The following is a 7496-nucleotide window of genomic DNA, read 5'->3' on the forward strand; positions in this document are numbered from 1 at the left end:
GTGTGTGTGTGTGTGTGTGTGTGTGTGTGTGTGTGTGTGTGTGTGTGAGAGAGACAGAGAGAGAGAGAGAGAGACAGAGACAGAGAGAGAGACAGAGAGACAGACAGAGACAGAGAGACAGAGAGACAGAGAATGGAATTAATTCATAAAATTTCCTCCACTGAGTAATGTGGAAAACAAAAGATAATTTGTCATTTCCTGGAGAACTAGACTATAGCTCTTGGGAGGCTGCTGAAAGTCTAAGCAGTGTTGGGAGTTCAGTAGATCTGGAAGTGGATAATAGTAATAGCTAATCTTCATACAGCACTTTAAGGTTTGCAATATGCTTTACACACATAGGCTGGGCAGCAACTTTATTATTGCCAAGAATGCTAGACATTGGCCCTGCCTAGCCAATCCAGTCAGTTGGAAACCCCTAGGCTAATTTTCTTGGACTTAAAGAAAAAAGTAGGGTCCAAAGGAGTTTCACAACACGGAGAAAGAATTTTTCTCACTGATCGTCAAGTTGCGGCAGCTAGGTGGTACAGTGGATAGTGTGCTGGGCCTGGAGGACATAAGACTCTTCTTTGGGGATTCAAATCTAGCCTCAGACATTTACTAGCTATGTGATCCTGAACAAGTCACTTAACCCTGTTTGTTTCAGTGTCCTCATCTGTAAAATTAACTGGAGAAGGAAATGGCAAAACCACTCCAGTATCTTTGTCAAGAAAACCCCTAATAGCATCATGAAGAGTCTAACAACAACAATGACAACAAGTCAAGTTGTAGACTGTGGTCAGGGAGCAGCAACTGAGGCAGAGGAAAGGGAGTGGAGCTCAAAAGGCAGATTAAATCTAAACCTGAGGTCTGGGCTAGCTTGTGCTGAGTGGCTGGGACCTGGCCTCATTAAAAAAAAAAAGGAAATGAAATGGCCTGCATCTCAGAGCTGAGACTCCTTTTTGTAGGATAGAGGCCACATAGAAATGGCAGCTCAGCAGAGTGTCTAGCAGAGCAGCCCAGTAGAGGAAACTGCACAGAGACTACCCTTTATAGAGCCCAGCTACCCAAAGTTTGTGAATGACATCTTATCAGTTGTCGATATCAACACCTTTTTGAGGGTTCAGCAAACAGAACATCGGAGGCAGAAATGTAGTTCAGTGGTGATGCTGTCCAGACCTATGAATGGCTCTGAATAACCTGCTCTTGGGGCATAAGTAACCCCCTCCCACCTTTGGCTACCCACATGACATCTGGCTGTGGGTATACCCTCTTGGCATATGTTACCCAGACACATGTATTGCCTCTGTATATTTCTTCTCTCATGGCTATTATCATAATTGGTGGGAATGTAGGCACCTCTGTGTGGTGGGAATATTTTGCTTGTAATTTATTTGTAATATTTTAATTTGAACTATCATGTCTTCTAGTTGGTTTTAAAGTAAAAGGTTTTAGGTAGAGACTGATCCAAGGTGCTGAATGAAGGTGAGTGTAGGGGGAGAAGAGAGAAGTTAATTTTAAAGAGACTCATGTACAAGGAAACCTAGAGTTATATGTAAATTAGTCCATTTGATCCTTTTCACAACTCTGAGAGGTAGATACTTCAGGTGATGAAATCCTCATTTTGCAGAAGAGAACTTAGAGTCAAGTAAAGCGACTCACCCATGGTCACATAACTAGCAAGTATAAGGGGAAGGACTGAAATTCAGGTTTCTCATGACTTAAAGTTCAGCATTATTTCCACTATCCTGTAGTACCTCTCAGAGCAGTTTCTGACTGAAAGGATTAAATTCAGCAGGATAAGAGGGAAACCTAGAAAAGAAAGTTGGTTGCTCTTTTAAGGACATTACAATCCTGCTCTTGGGGCCACCATTCTTAATAGAATGATGATCTGAATAAAAGTTAGAGGAATAATCTTGTAATGACTTGACTATATAATTCTTTCATCTCTTCAACTTCAAGACTTCCAATTGCACTGGAAAGAATGGGTCCTTAGGCTCTTGGAAATTTACAGAAAAATATGTCATATATATTTTTATATATATCTGGAATTTTTTCAATAATTTTGCAGTCAGACATATGGTGAGTCAGATTCTTCCTTCTCCTACTTTTCCTTTTCTCTTTCCTTTGCTCTCAACCAGTTACAATGCTCAGAGATCCCAAAGCATAGATTTGGAAGCAGAGGTAATTACATTTTGTTTTCCTGTCAATTGCTACCCTAGCACCCTAGAAAGTAAAGAAAACGGGTGAAACATCATTGACACATATCAGAGATGAACCTTTCCAATAAAAATCAGAAGAATTGGAAAATCATATTTGACATTTTTACCTCCATAAGTTGATCTGATGCTAGAGGGAACTTTGATAGCTAATAGGAGTCCAACTAGAGATACCAAACCAAATACTCCATGTTTCTAGCACTCCTGCAGCTTAAGTTAGCTGTAAGAATACCTCAACAAATCTTGTTAGGTTATATAGGTTTTCGGTGTGGTTTGTGTTTTCTTTCATGAATGCTGAATTATCACACACACAAAAAATAAAATCCAAAAAACACATTTAGAAAAGCATTTGCTGCTAAATGGTAGAAAATAAAATGGGTAGAAATGACTGATCAATAGGACTTTCACATCATAGGCACAAGGTTTGTACGTCTATCATTCTAATGTACTCCCAAATATTGTTCTAGACATCTGTTATTAATATTAGTTGCAGCTGTTATATCTTAATGTTAAGTTTCTTGATGCAGGGGCAACATATTATTCATCTCTTTAGGATATTCTATCCCCACTCCTTTCTGGTTCTCCCCACCCCCACTCAGTGCTTCGGACCAAAAACCCTGCCAAATGAACATTTGATTTTTATTCCATTTCTTTTGCTGATAATGATAGCAGCTGACATTGGGTCACCAATGGAGAGTTGCTCCTCTTTGGAGTTCTTTGTTTTTCCAGGTGCCTCCAGGGCTCTGCTTCCTTAATTTCAAAACCAAAGCACAAATGTGTTTTCTCTTTTCCCCAAGCAGGCTTGGAACCCCATGATAGAGTGCTTCAACTTCTTGGCATTTAACAAGGAGAAAATCTTTAGCAAGAGACCTATGTTACAACACTACTCCACATTCTTTCTTTTTCAATGTTCTTTTTGAACCTAGGAATTTTTGTAATTGGGATATAGATTTCCTAATTTGGCTTAGGACTGTATATTTGGAATAGCTAAAAATGATAGATCATGGCTCACAAAACACTGTATTTCTCTGCAGTTTCCAAATGTTGGTAATTTGATTGGAGGAATTACTGAGAACAGATGCTAACTGATATACCCCATACACACCCTACAGTGAGAAAAATGACAGACTTCGCTCTAGTTGCTAAAAATACATTTAAATTTTAAATTGCCTTAATTGTTTCATTTTTTGATGTAGCACAATGAAAGTTTACTGGAAGGACCAATGAAAAAGCAGAAACTTCTATTAAAAAATGCTTTAGGGCTTGGACAAAATAAACACTCTGGCTACACCTATTGGCAGCCACTGTACAACAAGGTTTTTCATTGCATTTCTTGGAGTAGCAAAACATTATCATCTACATATCTCACAATTATTTACATCCTAATCACCCTCTAGTGATGAGTTCAGAATTGAGGCATTTTTCATTAGCATGGTTTACCATGGTAACTTGAGTTAGATAAGCTTCTTCAGCTGGGTCTGTCATATGGCTTGGGAGTAGGCCTTTTTTTTCCTTAACTATCATTGACCTCCTGCCAGTATATTCATCTTCTGATGTGCACTTGGTGGCAAATGGGCACCAAAAAAAAAAAAAAGCTCAAATTCTCATTTGAGAAGAAAGAAAAGATAATTTGTCTCCTGTAGTATGAAACACAATTAAATGCAGAAAGACCAGTACAGGATTGGAAAAGCAGAGTTTTAATTACAGCCTTAAAATACCATTTAGCCCTGCCTCACAAATATAATTCACTTGCAAGTCAAGACATCACCCTCCTAATGTCATTGGTCCTCTTCTGGAAGGAAGGACTAATAACAAACAACCACAAAATACCATTTAATCCAATCAGAGAAAGTGAAGGAAGGGAAATATGGCCTACTGCCCTGAACCTCGATGGAGTTTTAATTAGTGTGACAAGTTTCTCTTTATTTGCATTCCAAAAGGAAAACGGACTTTTCTATCAGTCAAGGGGTTTTTCTGCCTGTGAGACAGATGCTAATGGCTTAAGGCCTTTAGTATTAATTTGTTCCTTGTCACTAGAAAAATAGGCGATTTTTAAATACAGATAGAATTTGTTATGTCTCCTCTTTTGGAACAATCATATACTTTGAAAATTACTTATTACACTTTTATATTCTATCTCTTATCATAGTTTATTTATGTAGTATTATGCCTTCCCTACTAGGATGTTCTGAGATGTATAGCTCCAGGAAAAGAGACCATGTCTTATTCTATTTTTCCTAACACAATGTCTTGCACACAGTAGTATTTCAAAAATTTTACAAATTAATTAGTCACATTATAATTTAGTCCATCTTATGCATTAATGAGAAAATATAGACTCAGAAAGCAAATGAAGATTTAGATAGATTTTTATATCAGTTCTTTGATTGTTCTTTATTTCTCCATTTTCCTCTTTTTAAGTTAAAAAAAAGAGATGATGACGGGAATGAATCAGTTTGCCAGTATTTATTGAAGGCCCACTGTGTGTTATGTTGTATAGTATAAGAAAATGTGAGATAGCCAATTACAGTTTGATGCACCTGCTAAAGCCAATACTGAAATGATTGGAGGTGCTCATCTGGCAAGGTTTCACGTAGGTAGTGGTGTATTTATATACTTTTGCTTTTTATTTTTTTTGGAGGGGAGAAGGTAGGGCAAGTGGGGTTAAGTGACTTGCCCAAGGTTACACGGCTATGTGTTAAGTGTCTGAGGCTGGATTTGAACTCGGGTCCTCTTGACTCCGGGGCTGGTGCTCTATTCACTGCACCACCTAGCTGCCCCTTAGGGGGTAGTTTTTGAAAAATGTTTTTTTTTTTTTTTTAAAGCAATCGGGGCTCTTACTCGCTGAGCCACCTGGCTGCCCCTTAGCAATTGGAGTTAAGTAACTTGCTCAAGGTTACACGGTCAGGTGTTTATGGGTGGGTGCTAAGTGTCTGAGCCCGGGATTTGATCTCCAGGTCTTCTCAACACTGGAGCCGGTGCTCTTACTCGCTGTGCTACCTGGCCACCCCTTGAAAAATGTTTTGAAGAAAGTGAAGGACATGATTTTCTGAAGAAGATGATGGTGATGAATGAATGAAATACTATTAAGCAATTACTATATGCAAAACACATCATGAGGATACAGACAGGAAAGTAAGACGACTCTGATGTCAGAGAACTCACATTATATAATGTGAAGGCCACACATGTAAGAGGTTTCAGCTGCAAATCATATGGAAAGTCCAGTAGAACTTAGGGTACAGTGGGAAAGCAGATGGCAATGCATCTCTTTTAGTGTTGTTTCTACTTATAAAACTATATCTGTTTCTGATGGTGAATCATTTGATAGCATCAAGGACTTTGGTGATGACTGCTCTCTTTTCTGAGTCTTCAGTAGCTGTGGCTTACTGAGGAAGGCAGGGCTGATGTACCTCATGGAAGGAGAGGCCATGGTGCTTCTCCACGAGAGGTGCTTCCCTGGACCATGGCTATGTGGGTTGGGTTGAAAGCAGAACTGGAGGTCTGATGGGCGGTGCTACTTTGATTGGGGTTCTTATCTTTACCTACTAATAAGTGGCAGTTGGTTAGTGGTTGGTATAGATGGTAGCCAGATGAGGGCGAGACTGTAAGCAAGATTGGTGGTCCAGGAACTGCTGTTCTTGTGGCTCTTGGGCTCCTAGTCCTACACTCCATCCATCAAGGTTGGAGGCAAGGTCATGGTCAAAGTGGTACTAGTGATTTAACACAATATGCTATCTTTTGATTTTTACTCTGTGTGCCTTACTGTTTCTGCAGGTGTAACCCACAGCCCAATACTTTCAAGTTCTAGGTTTATATGGACAAGGTTTAGTCTTTCGGGCCTACTTCCAAATCATACTTCCTCGGTTCATTTTGACCTCATCCAGAGCTTGCTCTGGGAATTTTATAGCATAGCTAGTTTTTAGGCCTGACACATGTAAAAGGATTCCTAGTTTCTCTGCAAGCACTCAAGATAACAATATATAACAACTATTATTTTACCCCACAGAAAAATAAAAATAAAACAAAAGACTCACAGTTGTCCATAAACAGTTGATATAATTATGTCCCCCTTTCTGGTAATTCCCATCTGTAGCCCAGGAATCTGTAGCAGCCTCTAGGCTGACAAAACTATCCTAAGGATTTTGTCTTTCTTTAGGAGGAAAAAGAGCTTGGGAAAAGCTAAAGAGATGACTCTAACATTCTGTTCAGAACTACTTTCACCCCAGGGAATCTACAGAGACCTCTAGACTTATGAAATGGGGCAGCTAGGTGGCACAGTGGGTAGAGTGCTGGCCCTGGAGTCAGAAAGACTCATCTTCCTGAGTTCAAATATGGCTTCAGATACTTACTAGCTGTGTGACTCTGGGCAAGTCCCTGTGTTTGCCTCAGTTCTTCATCTATAAAATAAGCTGGAGAAGGAAATGGCAAACCACTCAAGTATACTTACCAAGAAAATCCCAAATGGGGTCACAAAGAGTCAGACATGGCTGAAAAATGACTAAATGACAACAAAAAACCTTATAATATTACCCTAAGGACTTGGAATTTCTCCCATTCCCTCCTAAGGAAAATGAATTTGAGGTTCCTACATAGGCAACCTCCTGCATGGTGCACCTATAGTCTTCAGAATAATTAGGGTAATAAAGGAGGGTCAGGTTTGTTTTCTTATATTGTGACTCTACCCATACTTACTCCTCTAGCTCTGGACCAAGGTCTATTGCTTAACCCTCTTGTATTTAAGAGTTTGAGTCTGAATTTTCTTTTTATTCTATACTGCTTCCAGTCCCCCTCCTCTCTTGGTCTAAGAGATTCTCTATTTCTTTTAGAAGGCTATGTCCTTGGGGCGGCCAGGTAGCACGGTGAGTAAGAGCACCGGCTTCAGTATTGGGATGACCTGGGGATCAAATCTGGGCTCAGATACTTAGCACCACACCCAGAAATAACTGGCTGTGTAACCTTGAGCAAGTTACTTAACCCTGATTGCTTAAAAAAAAAGAAGACTATGTCCTAGAGCTCTCAAAATAGCTCCAGGAGGCTGGGTTCAGGGACTTCTATTCCATGTCCACATGGTTCTCCTCTCCCTGGCTGCCATCTCTCAGGCTGAAAGGTTTGGCCACTGCTTCTTCATGACTGTATCCAGGAACTAGAAGGTTCCAGTCAAATGCTATTCTATCATTGTCCCTGGCTGCTGACATCTCTTTCACTGAAAGACTGATGTTACTTCTCTAAGGCTGTCATCCTTTGGGCTGAGGTGTGTGTGTGTGTGTGTGTGTGTGTGTGTGTGTGTGTGTGTGTGTG

The sequence above is a fragment of the Petaurus breviceps genome, unplaced genomic scaffold (assembly GCF_028583685.1).
Source record: "Petaurus breviceps papuanus isolate PSGF00001 unplaced genomic scaffold, PetGlider_PUasm1.0 90625, whole genome shotgun sequence".
Classification (NCBI taxonomy): domain Eukaryota; kingdom Metazoa; phylum Chordata; class Mammalia; order Diprotodontia; family Petauridae; genus Petaurus; species Petaurus breviceps.